Source organism: Bicyclus anynana, chromosome 20 (assembly GCF_947172395.1).
Source record: "Bicyclus anynana chromosome 20, ilBicAnyn1.1, whole genome shotgun sequence".
Classification (NCBI taxonomy): domain Eukaryota; kingdom Metazoa; phylum Arthropoda; class Insecta; order Lepidoptera; family Nymphalidae; genus Bicyclus; species Bicyclus anynana.
The window spans coordinates 8,166,459-8,184,414 of NC_069102.1; the positions used below are offsets into that span (position 1 = coordinate 8,166,459).

Below are 17,956 nucleotides of genomic sequence, written 5' to 3' on the forward strand. Positions count from 1 at the left end.
TTGCAATAATTTTGCATACCTGCATAATCATAGACGCAAATTAAATTAAATTATGACACCATATTATATTTACGTATCGCATAACTTGTTTAATTATATTTTAAGCGAGCAGTTAACGAAAATTCATTAAGTGCGTTTTATCATTTTTGTAACTTATTACACAACAGGTAAACTGGAATAACCCAGGGTAACGCGTTGCAGGAGTGCATTTTTGCTGAGCGTATAATTGCTAAAGGTTCCTTACTGATTGTGTATTGAAGTTCCTTACTGATTGGACGTTGAGGCCCCAAGGTGATGCCATGACGACTCCGTACTAGAAAACGCAGTGATGGTCGACCCAGGTGGACTGACAACCTCAAGTCAGATCTTGATATTTAGAAGTCCCTACAAAAGGTCTATGTCCTAGCCGATGGATCCACTATCCATCGGCTATTACGATGATAATGATAATGTGTATAGGTCCACAACGCTGACGTACGTTATTGGATAACTATTCGCAGAAGCTCAGCCAGAGTTAAGACCAAGTGTAGAAGTGTGTGTAAATGAAAGATTTTCTAAAAAAAATCCTTGAAAGACTCGGAAATCGGGTTACACTGATGTTTCGACTGATGGGGGTTTGTGGGCTAAGTGAGAACAGGAGTGCGATTCCGCTATTTTACACTCGTCAATGAAATAATCGCATACAACAAGTCTTAATCGAATTTGACCTTTATTTGTATAGGATGCTAATATTGAAATATTGTCACTAACAACCATGTCTACGTGGAAACGAACAATGTCACAGCGAAGAATGCAGTGGCAGTCTTGATGCTCAATCCACAAAAGAACTGGGACTATGCCATCGCAGGTCAAGATGCCCAGAATATTAAAAATGCATTGTCAAAAGAGCCAGAATAATATGAAGAATATTTCATGCAATCTATGTAATAACATCTCATCGTCATTCATTATTACTTAGCAAGATCGCAGAGCGTTAAGCTGTCATCGATAAAAAGCAACAGTCCACGGCTAAGATAGATCCCTTTCAATAAACGGAATCTTTAGAACGTGCTTGTCATAGCCAGGCTTTCCTTATTTTATTAAAGCTGATAATTTGTCAGCATTGCTCCGGTAAGATAACAATAGGGTTTGAATCGTAGAGGCCTAGATAGCATGTTTCAAGGATCCAGACCTTCAGGCCTATAAAAAGTGTTTGTTTAGAGTCTTCGCGGCAAAATAGAAGGGTTACCACGAAACTGAGTAAATGGCGACTGGAGGACATGATATTGTGATGTAGAAAATATTAAATATCAATAGAGGATCTGACCCCTTAAAACCCACTATCGTCTACCCTGTTTCGGAGCAGGTATCCTAGGTATCAGGTGCCTATCATAAGGTAGGCCCTTTGCTATTATAGACATTTTGACGGCCTCCGTGGTGCAGTGGATTTACAAAACGGAGGTTCGATCCCCGGCTGGACCGATTGAGATCTAGATCTGGCTGGTGGGAGACTTCGGCCGTGGTTAGTTACCACCCCACCGACAAAGACATACCGCCAAGCAATTTAGCGTTCCGGTACGATGTTGTGTAGAAACCAAAAAGGGGTGCGGATTTTCATCCTCCTCCTAACAAGTTAACCCGCTTCCATCTTAGACTACATCATCACTTACCATCAGCTGAGATTGTAGTCAAGGGCTAACTTCTAAATAATAATAAAAAAAAGACACTTGGGAGTTTAGAGTTAGCCTACGCTACTATGCTTGCCAACCATACTATTCACCCTATAAATTCAGGAAGGTCTATTATAGTCTCTAAGAGATTTACCTTACCTACCTACCTTTGGTAGAAGCATGAACTCACAGCTTTTATAGAATGATCATCAGGTGAGATTGTAGTCAAGGGCTAACTTGTAAATAAAAAAAAAAAAAAAAAGAATGAGGAAGGTGTGACCAGCACAGGCTCTAAGTCCGCTTGCAGATAGCCAACGCAAACGCAGCGGTTCCTGTCACGTCTCATCGGGATGCGTGCGCAATCAAGGCGATTACGATTACGCTACACTCGATGCGAGGCGATGCAAAACACGCCGCCCGTCCGTTACATGACGATCACTAATATCGACACGTAACTAAACTCAAAAGCGAAGCGAATTTATCATTAAAACGATCGATTTTCGACGCTCACCCATAATGGAATAGGTATGTTCACTATTTCATAGCGTAGAATTGAATCTGTTTTCGTAACAGTAGTTTTGTTTAAAGCTTTGATAAAGTAAAGATCTGTTGGCATTCTGTAAAGTTACAGCGCTGTGACATCGTTGGTTTCCATGGAAACATCGTTGTTAGTGACATTTTTTTTGGCATCCCAGAGAAGTAAAGTTTATCGACGAGTATAAAATGGCGGAATCACACCCCTGATCTTTATTAAATGAACTTTGATTATTTTTAAAACTGAAGATGATAGATGCGTAAAGACAAAGATGAAGTAGTAGTAATAGATAGTAGGTACTAACTCGTAGATGAAATGATTAAAAACAATGGATTTTTCTCTATCATAAATAATAAAATAAATCGAATGGGTAATCGATACCCTGAAATTAAATTCTACGCTAAATTAATAAGAATTATCAATAGAAATAAAGATGAGGAAACTAAACAAATGAAATCATTGTATTTCTGTTATAAAAGCTTGTTTGAATCTAAAAGCTGCGTGGAAACTATAACCTACAGAAAGCGGATAAACCAACAGACGTTCTACGAAAATACAGTCAGGTTTATATCTTATAGGCTTAAAAACAACACTTATAAAACAAAATTTTGTTTTAACTTAAGTAAACAATCAAACGTCCGATTTAAATCAACAGAGCAACCTGATAATATTGGGTAAATCAACAAAGCAGCCTGATATTTATACAGTGCCTAGTCTCTCGCAAGATAATTTATCACAAACTCAAAATAAGCTTTATTTAATTAGGCCTTTTCAACACGCACTCCGTCCGCTAAATCAACAAGTACAAATCATTAAACGTGTCATCAATATAATAAGAGAGACTCGCATACGGAACTTAATTCATACGCTGTCGGTAATGAAGCGATGTTGTATTAAAATGTATGATTACGCCTTCAGTGCCACTTGCAGTTGGTCTATGATCATACTAAGAAGTAGTGATTTCAACGTTCTAGATTAAAACGAGATAAATATAAGAATTAATATTGAATTCCATCACACAGAGATGGGACTTAGAGCTCGTGGAAATAATATTTTCTAAATATTGTTAGGTAAATCCTAATCATAATATAAAAGCGAATGGTCACTCGTCACGAAATATCGTAAACCGCTTGAAGTACAAGGATGAGATTTGGCAGGGAGGTAGATTGCAGTCAATTGACCTCCGCTAAGAACGGACTTTGCGAAAGAGCCGGATTAAAAAGGTGTAAGGGCGGACGAAGTCGTGGGCGTCCGTAAATATCTAAATGCGTCTTTCTTACTGTACCTAGTAATTTATGTACTAATACTTAATCTTTTTGAAAAATAGTTATTTTCTGTCATTTTCGTTGCTTAATATGATTTATGTTTACAAGCTTTTATTTAAGTTTCCCTGTTATAATTGGTATTATAGGCCTTGGAAGCGAAATAAGACCCACTTATTGACTTTCGATTTGGCTCAAATTTGGCAATAAGAATTTCTAAACTAAACAAAGTAAACCCATCGAGTTAGGCGTATTTGGTTATATAAACACTCTGCTGCTACATAATACCTGTGATTTGAAGATATGTGGTCAAAGGTACTTTTCTGATTCTTCTTTCTAAGCTTTAGTTATTAAAAGAACTACCTAACAATTTTTATTGAATAATTATAATGAGTGTCACCACCCCCATTAATAATTATCTACTTACTAAAAGCCGCGTCAAAGTAGTAAGTACTAAAGTTTGGACATAGTACAACTACAAATTATTACACCTTTATAATTATTTATTCCATGCAATAAAGATAAATCACGGGCCACCGTCTTGAAAACACGGACGCTCAAGTGTCGTTATAAGAAAAACAAGTGTGGTTTTATCAGGGTCTTAAGACCAGCAGGATGGTTCTCTTAAAATAGTCATAACTGATGTTATCAGTAAAGTCTCAAGCATACTGAAGCATTGACGGTTGAGACTTGCGTTTTGTGCTCAACCAATCGCGATTGCGAACCGGTTTGAAATGCTATCTCCTGATTGGTAAGTCTCAAGACGTTAGTTCCGAAAACGTACAAGCATCAGTGTGACCGACACTTAAAGCAGTATAACACGGAATCAACAAAAAAAAGCGTGTCGAGTCGTCTCACTCGAATAAAATATCAATCAAATCCAATATGGCAGTAGGAACGCCGTACGCGTGCCATATTTCTTACCATATTAGAGTTATTTGCTGTGGAATTTTAACCTTTGTGGCGAAAGATTTAAGGGTTACAAATTATAAAATGTATTTTTTATAAACGATTGTGTGCATATGCGGTCTATCAAAATAACATTAATAGGATAAGTAAGGCGTAATTGTTGATTCTGATTTGCTTGACCCCAATATGGAGGAATTCAACAAATCATTTCTCGTAATAACACGACTGAAGATGCTATTAGACATAATTCCATATTATTTATTTTACAAATAGACCTCGTGTCACTTAGTTTCGTTTTAAAGACGGTAGCAGTTTGGATATAATAAGTGTTATTGGATGTTCAAAGTGTAAAAAATAAAACGGATTTTTGCAAAAAAGTTTAATAAAATAGCGACCATTATCTGTAATCGATACTTATTACTTAAGGATTGGCTTTAAGTGATAGAGTGACCCGGCAGATTTTCGGCATCTCTCTAGCAGCACTGCTGTTTTTAAGTTTGAGGAATATGATGGTAAAATACAGACACTTAAAAGTTTAATGCCTATACTTGGGTCAATAGATACAGATCCGTAAAAGAAGGTAATAGACATAGCTTTTAATATATTACTCAAAGTCCTTTAATTAAAGTATTTAAAAACAAATAACCTATATTGCCAAACCGAATTGTATTAATTGAAATAAACATGGACATAAACACAGAACATAGAACGCTAAAGTTAACGCTTGACATAAACATAACCACGTACACAACATAAATAATATAAATAATACATTTAGTTTCACAAAAGTTTTGTCCAGCCGTCCATCGGTTGATAATGATGATAAAGATATTTCTGCAGGTGTTTGATGAAAATACTAGGTATACCTACTAGATGTTCTTAAAAAAAGTTGACAAGCCGGAAAGTTTTCTTAACTTTAAAGTTATTGATTGCTTGTGGTATCCAAAAAATGAAAACTACTAAAAGAATGCAATACCATATGCAAAAGCTATTTAGTAATAAAGTTAACAACCTCTGTAATGCTTAACTGTACTGTGTGATGTGTTAGAAATATCCAACTTAACCATTATTCTGAAGTTATTCAATAACTTTGTATTGGCGGAAAAAAAAAACAACGAAAGGTTTGATGCAATGTCACGGGCAAAAACTATTAAGTACAAAGCTAACGGCCTGTGTACTGCTTACTGTGTAATGTGATAGAAATACGCAACTTAACAAGATCGTTAGCGTATCGTATTTATTATAGAGATTGATAAATTAACGCTACGCAGCTTTCTGAATGACTTTAAATTTTGTACAATCTCTCATATTTTCTTATCGCATAATGATGTATTTCAATACGGTAGATAATATCATGTTACTCGGATTATAAAGCACTTCTAATAATTTTGTTTAGTAAGTTTGTATTTATTTTAAACCTAAGGAAGCCATAGTTCATATACCTACATGGTTTTCTCTTTCTCGTGTGTACTTATTTTGCTTTTGACCATCGAACATTGTGTTACTAATAGATTAATTTAAATGACGGAAATATCACTGGATATACATAAAAAAATATACATATAGCCGAACGTAGAACCTCCTCCTTTTTAGAAGTCGGTTAATAAATTACGGTCTGGGAACTAATCTCTGATAAACTAGCGGACGCCCGCGACTTCATCCGTGTGAAGCTGGATGTAAACTTTCAACTACTCCTACCATACCCCTACCCTACCCCCCTCAATTTTTTTTTGTCAAAAGAACCTTCTTCTGACAATAACTAACACATAAAAAAATAGTGAAATTGGTCCAGCCATTCACACGTGATGGCGTGACCAAGGAAAATATGGATTATTGACATAATTATAAAAAAAATTGTTTCTGCATCTCCCTAAATAAAGGCATTAATACTAGTAGCCATTTGAGAATTAAAAACAATAACAGTTTTGACTTCAAGTGATTGTAAAAGTCTACTTGAAACCAATGATTTGAAATTAGAATTTGAAAAAGAAGAGAATTATGATATAACTAATTGAGCAAGTTAATAAGCATTCCAGAATATTCCAGATAATATAAAAAATGAGAAATAAAATCGTATGTAACGGCTAGGTAGTACGAGTTGTCGTCGTACAGTTGATATTAATCTTCGTCGACTCCGTAGAAAAGCAATAAGTCGAAGAACGTAGCTTATTAGAATTTTAATTGAACTGTCTCTTACGGTACCATCTATAGAGATTGCACTTTAAGTAGACAATGGCACGTTTGTTGTTTCTTGATACTGCTATGTTACGTTGTCACAAAAAGGGTAACAAAGCCTTTTGCAGGCATTTTACGTTATAATGCTGAATAAAATCACCATTTAGAGCTTCTAATGTTGTATTACACGTAATAGTAGTTGCGAAATATATCGTACATTCAATGTTCCGCTCTTACAAATGTGATGAGAAACAAACGGCAAAAAATTAGGTAAATTCTCGCAAAACATGTATACACGCTATATATTAATTTTTACATTCCGCAATTAGAAAGGAAGTAGTCTAACAACTAACTCAGTCTACCTAACGTTCACGAATACGTTACTTGTGGTACAAATGACATATTTGTAGTCATTGATACAGAACATGAATTCAGTAGAAATATTTTAACAAGAAGTCAATTTCAAAGGATCCAAACCAACGAATCAAATCAGGAACCTTTCTTTTATAAGTTAGTTGATTTAATATCGATCAAATGAGAATTTGCTTAGCAAGGAATCAGTTACATTGATATATACGTTCATATGACATATCTATTGGTTATAGATGCAGACTATGAATTCAGCAAGTAATATTCGTATTTCATCAAGAATTCAGTTTCAAATATCCGAACCAAGGAGTACCTATACAGTGCCCGAGGATATAATAAAAATATGCTTACCAATCATGACAGCCACCATCTACCATCTTAGAAGAGCTATTTATTGGGCCAATGCTATTCTTGGCATTAAAATAACGTCAAAAAGATATTACAACTTCATTGTTTTCCAAGTTCAAAGTTCTGACCCACAAATTTACCTAACACCAGAGGTCAGATGTATCGGATACAGCCTTTAACTGGCAATATTAACAATGATCATCAATGTCATACCGTTTCTACAGAACAATAATGTCAATATTACCTACTTACAATACAAGACGTTTGTTATAAACGCGAGATGAGTCGATGAACTGTTAACGTGTTTCTTATAAACCGCAAAGCAAATAATACAATTCAACTGCATAGTCCAACATTACATGTTAACACCTGACCTGTCTAGACTCTAGGTGGATAGAAACTATTAGAAAGAAGCTATAATAATACTTATCATTTTATAGCAAGTAATAAAATTAATAATCTTTGAAGTACGACATGCAAATGGGTAAAAGTCAGATCGGTATCTATTGATCGTAAAAGTTTCGACATCAAACAATAATTTAATTAATCATTCTTTTAAAAATTTTGATGCTAACGTGTTAAAATATAAAGTAACGATTATACTCGAAGACAAAGGGATAAAATTAGAAGACAAAGGGATTCTTAACTACACTTAAATCTACGGATGAGATATTATAAGACTACAAGACTCTAGATACTCTCTATACTTGATTCTTAAAAGCTCGTAAGACACAAAGTAATCTTACTACTCATGCCAATAATTTAAAAGCAAATCTTATTATCATTCAGTAATGAAAATTAAATCAAGCTTGTAAGAGATAGTAGAGAACTAAAGCTGTATTGTATATACTTATACCTAATCTAAGGTTTTAACGTTACACACGTTAAAGATTGAATTAACAATCAATCTAAAATGGTTGTGAAATAATTAAAGCAAAAAACATCAAACAGTTAATAGAGTTACAAGTCACGACTCTTCACTCGCCACATTACAAGTTACTTTGCATTGCTTATGTAAGTGTAAATCGCTTGCCCAGTTCAGGCAACTCGAAGTTGACCATTGCACATAATCTATTTCAACCATAAGAGGTAAATAATGTCACCTTGTCATCGAGAAAGCTTCCGTTCTGATGGAAAAGTGTTTTAAAGTCGTCAAAGTTACAAGTAACTTGTATTTGCATTGGAACTGTTTTTTAAGTGGTGGCGATACGATGATGTGATTTGTGGTGACCATCCATTATTGGATTGCGGACAGAATTTGTAATATTTGAATAGAATCTGCTGCATACAATGCTGGGTACCCTTCGATTAGGTGGATTTATTTTTAGAAATATTAGTAGTTTGTACATCTAGTAGTAGTTCGTAAACATAGAATAGTTCTAAAAACTGTGAAAAGTGCCTAAATTTTTTTAGTTGTCGTACTAATCCAATTAACACGTTTCTCAGGAAGATCAGTAACTGGCGTTACGTTGTCCTAATAGAATCTCCGTATCTATGTGCCGTCTTTTGAAGCCTGAAGACAAAGGTTCAAAAAAAACGTTTTGTCAGTGATAATTACAAGTAAGGATCCGAGATTGTAGCTAATCATCAAAAATCTCTGACCACTTTAACTTTAAAAAAAGTAGGAGGTTCTCAATAGACGGGTATGTTTTTTGTTTTCTTTTTTTAATTGTTGTCTGTTACCTCATAACTTCGTAATTTATTACCCATTTTTAAAATTCTTTTTTTGTCTGAAAGAGTATACTTCTAGATAGTCTCATTTCATTTTCATGAAAATTGGTTTGGTAATTTTGTGTGAAAATCAAAATAACTGAAATACGCCTTTGAAGTCAACATTATTTTTTTGTTGAAAATATTATGTTATTATATTAAAAATAATATGTATATTCATTTCTTAAATTGGGTCTTTAATATGCACGTAACAAACGTAAGATTGTTCTAAAGATTAGGTAGCGATAGCCCATCAAAAAAAAATCAATTTTTGTTTCTTAGGCGGTTGGAACCCTTAACCATTATAGATCTTAATCGAGTTTTCTTCAACGCAAATATGCAAACGATTTCAAAATTATCGCATATCACGACACACATGAACAAACGGTAGTTTTATTTGCAATTAAAGCAAATTTTGCCAAGTCATCTGGCGCCTAAGCAGTACAAGTACCCACATCTACGGCTAACAAGATAGAATGACTGAATACACACTTCAGTATGCCGTGTGCAAGGGCCGATCTTATCGGGTCGTGTCATGTTGGCAGTTCGATCGAGTTGTGATGGAAGAGCCTGCAACAACGAGACATGCCGCATTTTATGAATGCTATAACTTCGTCGGCTTTTGCTCCTACTCGTACCATAAATACAGTAGCCAATTATAGATGCGAGTCTGTGATGGCTTTGGAAAGCAGCGAACCTACCAAGTTTTTTTTTTATTTTCCTCGGCATAATATTGTCAGATCCAGCAGATCAAACATAGCTCAACATGTCGCGAAGCTGAAGTGGCAATGGTCGGGAAACATAGTACGAAGATCCGATGGATGTCGGGGTTCCAAGGTGCTGGGATGGTGACCCCCCACCAGGTGACTGACTACATCAAGCAAGTCGCAGGGGTTCTCCGAAGTCAAGTCTACTAAAGACCTGCGGCTACTACTACGAAGCTAATGGTCTAGCGACTTAGGACATGATTCCTCATGATATCCCGTAGAAAAATTACGTTTTATACTTGGACAATTATGACCCAGGACCCTCAGCAATCTCCAAACGCCACCTCAGTACAAACTTCATAATTACCATACTACCTATAATAAGACCATGCGCTGACGAACTTCATTGAATGAGGTAAGTCTCGCAATCGCAGGCTCTTGGCGGAGAAAGCATGGAGACAGTTTTAAAATTGCTCCGCAAGATTGTAACACATGTCATCCGTGGAAACGGTAATTTCATTTTGCAATTGATGGCAATTTTGTAGTGTCATCTGGCTCAGGCGGTGGGTCTGAGTCTAACGTGGTCTCATCGCATTGCAGTGCAATCTCTCTCATATGCAATCTAATCAAGTATGATTAGTTTCACTTTGTTGAAAGACTTTTTCTACAAAATTGCCTTTATTTTTATAAGCGCTGCAAGCGTGTTAGAACTAAGTCACGTTTGTTAGCGTTGATTTTCATTTAATTTCACATACATAATAGTGAAGGTGGAAATCGATGTAATCTTTCAACGCCTATTTTATTCCCTTCTATTTATATTTTCCAAAAATATAAGTACCTCAAAACATGAACGATTTGTAATTAAAAACATCTTCAACCCCTTTTAACCGTTTAGGGCTAGAATTTTGAAAAATCTTGAATGACATTATTTTTAGTATTTTTCTGGTAGTAAGTACACGTAAGTAAATTGAAAAATGAATGACTTTTGGAAGCAGAGGTCATATCCCCTGGACGATTTTTATTCGTGCAACCGAAAGCTTTTTGTATGAAGACACAAAAACTACTTAAGGAAGTGCGATCCAACATCTTTTGGCATTCCTGTTATCTGAGTTTCAGGGCGTGTAATGTTGTTTTTATGATTTTATCGAAATTAAAAGCCATTTGTTGCTAATACTTTTATTGTTCCATTGTCTGTCGTTGCGGAGGTGTTCACGACTTGATATTAATCATAAAATATTATTTTATTCCCCTATAATTGTACAGGATTTTTAATGATGCAATAAAATCGTAATAACTACGTTGACGTAATAGACTTCTATACATTTTTATAAAACAGCCTCCGTCGCGACTGTCTGTCTGTTCGCCTTACAGATTAGGTAGTAAACATATTTAATGCGTAGGGTAGGTGTAGGGTAGGGGTAGGATAGACAGGTAGGGTAGGAGTAGTGTAGGATAGTAGTAGAAATAGCCTCAATAGCTCAACGGTAAGGACAGTCAGACTTATCACTGAGGGATGGTGATTCGATCCCCGCCCCGTTGATCTATTGTTGTACCCACTCCTAATACAGTATTTTCCAACTAGTTAAAAGGGAATGGGATAATTGGTCATATTTAAAAGATATGACAAATAAATTAAAAAAAAAGAGTAGGGGTAAAGTGGGAGTAGAATATGATAGGGGTAGGGAATGAGTCAAAGCGAAGCATGACCGGGTTCGCTAGTTACGAATAAATTGTTGGATGTGTCGGAAAAATGTCAAGCCATCAGGGAGATTCAGTCGAAAACGCTGCCTTATCTGCCTTCACTTATCTCCTATATGGAGGTAGGTATAACAAAAAAAATGTATGGTACAATGCTCTTTTTAACCGACTTCCAAAAAGGAGGAGGTTCTATTTTCGGCTCTATGTATGTTTTTTTATGTATGTCCAGTGATATTTCCGTCATTTATGGACTGATTTAGATTTTTTTTGTTTAGAAGGGTAGAGGGTTTATATAGATCTACAAAACAGTCTGCTATGGCAAATCTTTTAAGGATGACTTGCTATACAATTTTATTTTATAAAAAATGTTCACGAAGTAAGATACAATGTAAGTTTACCTACATCGATTTTCTCGCGGACGATGTCGCAGGCAACCGCTAGTTGCTATATAAAAATATAATTTTATATACGTCAAGCTTAATAGCTGGGGTAATTTCATTACTAATAAACTTCCCTGTTTATTAGAAGGGACTTTCTAAGGCTTGCAAGAAAGTGTCATTAATCAATGAGCACGCCCAAGCGGGAATCCAATATAAATCCTAATCAAAAACCCGACAAAAACTGTTTTTGCAGATAAATAGCAAAATAACATCTTGCGTCGGGAATAACCAGAGTTTGATTTATCATTCTTGAATCTTACCTATCAAATGATAATACAAGATTAGTGATGCGCCGTGTCTACCGATTACCGAATACCGAATTAGGTATTCGGCTACGAAATTTTTGGTAGGTTTCAGTCGAAAAATACATTGTAAAAGTATGAAATGTAGGTACATTTGTATAGATTACCGAAAAAAAAAAATAGTAAAGCTAAACATTTCATTCTAGACATGGTCCAAAATTAAAACCAAATGTGTATTTTCGTAAGAGTTTGAGCATTTATTATTCGCATAGTCTCGGATTTATTTCAGTTTATTTAATACAATGCTAATATAACGAGTAAAAGGTTTACTTACTTAAATAAATAAGGAGTAATCGTGTGAAGATAAACTTTATCAATAACTAGCTGACGTCGTGCGGTTTCACCCGCGTGGTTCCCGTTCCCGTAGGGATAATATAGCCTATAGCCTTCCTCGATGAATGGGCTATCTAACACTGAAAACAATTTTTCAAATCGGACCAGTAGTTCCTGAGCTTAGCGCGTTCAATCAAACAAACAAACAAACTCTTTAGCTTTATAATATTAGTATAAATAATTACTTTAATTTTAATGTTAGGGTCTAATGCTTTTTCTTTATACTTACACAATATTATTTATTTGTAACATTAAGGTGGTGCTAATCGTGCGTCAATAAAATATAATTACTATTGTAAACTTAAGGCCGAATCGAGCGAATAAAACTCGATATCAGAATAACTCTGCCCATCACTATATTCAAAGAACCATTACGATGGTTTCATTATTCGAGAACAATCGTTAAAATACGTGTGCACTTCGGCGCCTCGGTTTAACCTTGCGACCTCTATTTCCTTAGCATCTTTGGGTTACCAAAATCGTTAACATGAAATTTTGCAAATCATCGGGCATGAGAATTAAACGAGGCAAATGGAATGTTGATGATGTATTTCTCTATCAGTATGGCATCTGCCTTATTATGAACGAGGTATGTAATGATATAGGCTTTGACTATAGAGGCGATCGTTTCCTTTGACCGTAATGTAGCATCTGGTCAATTATTGTCTATCCAACAGATGGATTGTGTGAAAAAACCGCATGCCGCAGCGCAGCACGCGTCTCTGATTGCCATCGCTTGGGCCTGCGCATAACTACGAGTATTCGTTAGGGTTGTCTCCTACGTTAACGAATGGAGATCGTTCATTTTGGGCCCTTTTTGAAAGAACCGGCCAAGGAAAAAAAATGTCACGAATCGTTAGAACTAGCTTTTTGGAGTAATAGTTAATATGGTATGTAAGTTATAGGAAGGCTCTGAACAAAGTTATACAGGTTCGAGGTATATTTTGTCGATTTTCAAAAGTCTCCGCCAAAAAAAACTAAAAAACTGGAACGTATCGTTAGAACTGCCCATTTGGAGCAATAGTTAGTATGCCTCAAATATTGTAGAATTTCTCTGAACCAAGTTATACAGGTTCGATGACTCGTCACTTCTGTGCATTTTACTGAGTTTTGTAATTGCCCACCAACGAAATAAACAATACGTATCGTTTATTTCGTTGGTGGTTGGTACAAGTCATTTTCATGTAACTTCAGAATAGTAACTAAAAAAAATATGGTACTAGTAGATGATTACGCATTATTTATGAATCCTTAGCAAAATAAACTGAAATCCTGATATCATAGACATTTCACATTTGACAGGCATTACGTGACGATCATAGGACTCTAAGACAAGACATCCCACGTTCGATTCCCATCAATTAGTATTTAAATATTATAAACGCAAAATTTTTATTTGATTGCCAGGAGCATTAAAGTCTTCAATTACACGAACAGTATTATAAAATAATTCATACTTTGGCTTTATTTTACAACGTGGCAACCCTAGTCCCTTCGTTTTCTGAATTGAATATTATTTCAAGCAATGTAAGCGCTGTATCATCGCGTTTATGCTCTGGACAAGTTCTAGAGCAATCGCTCTAGCGCTGGAGTTGTCAGCCAAGTCCTCGTATGACACGGATCGCGTGCCTGACATTATGTGTGGCTAATGCCTTACTATTTGCGGTTGGACACACGTAACGTAAGGCAATGCCTTCCGATAGGGACGCACCGACACACAGTCCATTACGTCTACATCGGAATTTAATCATTGAGTAAAAAGAGTAGCTGCGTGAAGTCCGAGTTATTTTGTTGCATGACTTATAATCTATGAGTCTATGAGCTAGATAACATAGATTGTTCTTAACATATTTACATATCAAATATCATTTATAAGTCTTTTAAATCGAAAGTCCCAACTATCGCTGGAAAATAAGCTTTTATTATACAAGGTTATACTTAAACCGGTATAGACGTACGGATTGTAACTTTTGGGTAGGTACAACATCAGACTCGAATTTAGAAATTCTGCAACGGTTCCAGTCAAAAATGCTGCGCATGATTACCAATGCTCCTTGGTACATCAAAAATGATCGCCTGCATCGTGAACTAAAAATCAAGACTATAAAGACAGAAGTTGCACACGCAATGTAAACATACCAAAAGCGTATTCGTAAACATCCAAATCAACTTGCAAGTAACCTAATGATGAAGAAACCTGGTACAACTTTCAAAAGAGTCGTCTCTCTCGCACCACAAGATGTCATGAAATAGACACTACATTATTATATTTGGGCAAATTACTGGATTTTGCACCTAACACGCCTTAATACGAATACTTAAAATCCCGCTGAATGTCTCAAGACAGATTGCAGGAATAATGAGAGACTAAAAAGAAATAAGTCTTTTATAACTCGACATTGTTTTTTGACCTCGTCTTTTTCGCTATCTATACTATAGTCTAAACTAAAAATGCATCTCTAACTTTTCAGTTATGTGCATTTTAAGAAATGAAATATATACGAATACTTAAAATCCCGCTGAATGTCTCAAGACAGATTGCAGGAATAATGAGAGACTAAAAATAAATAAGTCTTTTATAACTCGACATTGTTTTTTGACTTCGTCTTTTTCGCTATCTAAACTACAGTCTAAACTAAAAATGCATCTCTAACTCTTCAGTTATGTGCATTTTAAGAAATGAAATGTTTAATTTTTTAATTTAATACTCTTTATTTGTACACCACAATAAATAAAAGAAAACAAGCAAAACAGAATAAGAAAAAGTAGAATACAAAAGGCGGCCTTATCATTAATACATCATACATTTTTCTAGTTTTCGAAGCGTTTGCGATCGTAGAAAGAGAAAAACGTGCCACTTGGTCACAGGGGCAGTTTTCGTTTTTTCATTTACTTGGATTTCCGATTATCCGATTGTCGACTAGAAATTTTCGAAGTCGATTCAAAAAATTTTTGGTCAAAAAATCTTATCATTGCTTACAGTTCGTTTCATGTATTATAGTGCAGAGGGCCTAGTGGCAGTTTGATACTGTTACCGTCACGTAACGTAAACGCGAATTTCTAAGGAATTGAAACAGCGCCATCTAGTGGCACTACTGCACAACTGTTTCAATTCCATATAAATTTGCGTAAACGTCAACGTGATAGTAACAGTATGAAAATATTGAAAACTCCCACTAGGCACACAGTTGACAGTTCGTTTTACTCTTGTAAGTTTGTCACAGTACCTATGCTATCTAAAAAACGCTTTAGTACATTTAAATGATATATTATGGCAACACCTAATGATCTGTCATTTTCAAAGGAAGCCGCTCGCGTTGGTCCTCTATAAATAGACCTATCGCTACTCACAGAAGCAATATCATGATCGTCTGTGATGGATTACGTATCGAATCGTCAACACGCGGTTATTATAGGTTTATTACGAGAAATATAGGGAAATGAAAAATCTAAATACCTGGTTTTCTTTTTGCTGCTAAGAGGTATCGCGCATTTGAAGCATAGTCGGTCTAAGTCCCCTTCTCTTACAGACTTAAGACATTAAAAATATACTCATGATGATGAGAAGAACAACAAAGATCACCTGTTTGTGCGTAAATACAAAAACCATAATGTATAGCAGAGCAAGGCACACTTTTTTTTCTATCCATACTAATATTATAAAGCTGAAGAGTTTGTTTGTTTGAACGCGCTAATCTTAGGAACTACTGGTCTTGATTTGAAAAATTCTTTCAGTGTTAGATAACCCATTTATCGAGGAAGGTTATAGGCTATATTTTATCTCCGTATTCCTACGCCACACCCATTTCGGTTTCTACACGATATCGTACCGGAACGCTAAATCGCTTGGCGGTACATCTTTGCCGGTAGGCTGGTAATTTGCCACGACCGGAGCCTCCCACCAGCTAGACCTGAACCAATTAAGAAAACCTCAATAGGCCCAGCCGGGGATCGAATCGTCTTGTAAGGACATCCGTCTTGTAATTCCACCGCGCATACCACTGCGCCACGGAGGCACAAAACTTTGCCGTCAGAACTTTAAAAATTAAAAAAAACTTTTACCCACATCAAAGCTTGGGTACTTGCCGGCTACGTAAATATAAGCACGGCGTTAGTTCGACCAATATTGTCAGAAACCCGGAAAATCTGAAGGGCTTATCGCGACAGGTGTGTAACAGAATGCAACTGATATATAACTTAGCCTTTATCCACTTGACTCCTAAATGGACGACCGGTCGCATCCGTTACGTGACATGTAAAAAAATATAAAGTAAACTAAGGGCAATAGACGAGCACAGTATCATGCTCCGCGCGATAGAGGAATATAAAGATTTTTTAAATGGCTTACAACGGTAGATTAAAACCGCATACACTGACTGTCGGCTTCTTCAACGCAGACGGGCTTTTCGATAAAATACCCGCGGGCAGCGAATGGTTATTCTATGTTTAGTTCTTACCTTATCAATTCATGATGAAGGTTGTTCGGGGATAATCTGAAAATAATAAATATAATTAGAGTATAATTTAACATTGCCTTCCCCGGCTGGGACGATTGAGATTTTCTTAATTGGTCCAGATCTGGCTGGTCGGCCTGGTGGCTTCGGTCGTGGCTAGTTACCACCCTACGATACGATGTCGTGTAGAAACCGAAAGGGGTGTGGATTTTCATCCTACTTACAAGTTAGCCTGCTTCCATCTTAGATTGCACCATCACTTACCATTAAGTAATCAAGGGCTAACTTGAAAGATTAAAAAAAAAAATAATAAGCACGTTGACAATGGCAACTGGCAACTGCTACCGACGACTGCAGTCGGTGACGTCTCGGCGGCAGTCGACGGCAGTTACTGCTCGTATAATGAACCCTAACTGGTAAAAAATAAAAAAGGACACCAACTAATCATCATCATCATCATTATCAACCCAAATTCGGCTCACTGCTGAGCTCGAGTCTCCTCTCAAAATGAGAGGTGTTAGGCCAATAGTCCACCACGCTGGCCCAATGCGGATTGGCAGACTTCACACACGCAGAGAATTAAGAAAATTCTCTGGTATTCTCACGATGTTTTTCCTTCACCGTTTTAGATACGTGCTATTTAATTTCTTAAAATGCACACAACTGAAAACTTGGAGGTGCATGCCCCGGACCGGATTCGAACCCACATTCTCCGGAAACGGAGGCAGAGGTCATATCCACTGGGCTATCACGGCCGCTAATACTAGTGTAAATTTATCAAAATAAGTAGTTGAAAGCTACAAGAACCTACACAAACTTAACAGGTGGTACGAAAATAAAGTAGCCATTGTATAATAAAGAACCCACTACACAATCCTACACAAAAGGCGTATTATACCCCGCCCACCGCAAATAAACAATTTGTCTAAACATGTTCTATCTCTCAAAAATCATTGCACAAATGTTATTTTATGGCGTCAGGGAGCTATTTTTATGATTTCGTCGAGTAAATATTGTTATACGATTAACTTGGATGGTCTTGCGTTGTATGTTTGTATTGACAAT

General features: G+C 36.1%; 1 protein-coding gene across 2 annotated transcripts in view; it reads right to left on the reverse strand.

Annotated features, from left to right (window-relative positions):
- LOC112053338 (uncharacterized) overlaps positions 1 to 17,956 on the reverse strand; it is a 97,743-nt gene that overhangs the window by 58,894 nt on the left and 20,893 nt on the right. The window contains exon 2 of one of the 2 annotated variants that reach the window (XM_024092733.2): positions 16,895 to 16,930. The exons of the other annotated variant lie outside the window; for it this stretch is intronic. The gene's annotated coding sequence lies outside the window, so the exon portion shown is untranslated. The remainder of the gene's footprint in view (positions 1 to 16,894; positions 16,931 to 17,956) is intronic. 2 annotated transcript variants of the gene reach the window in all.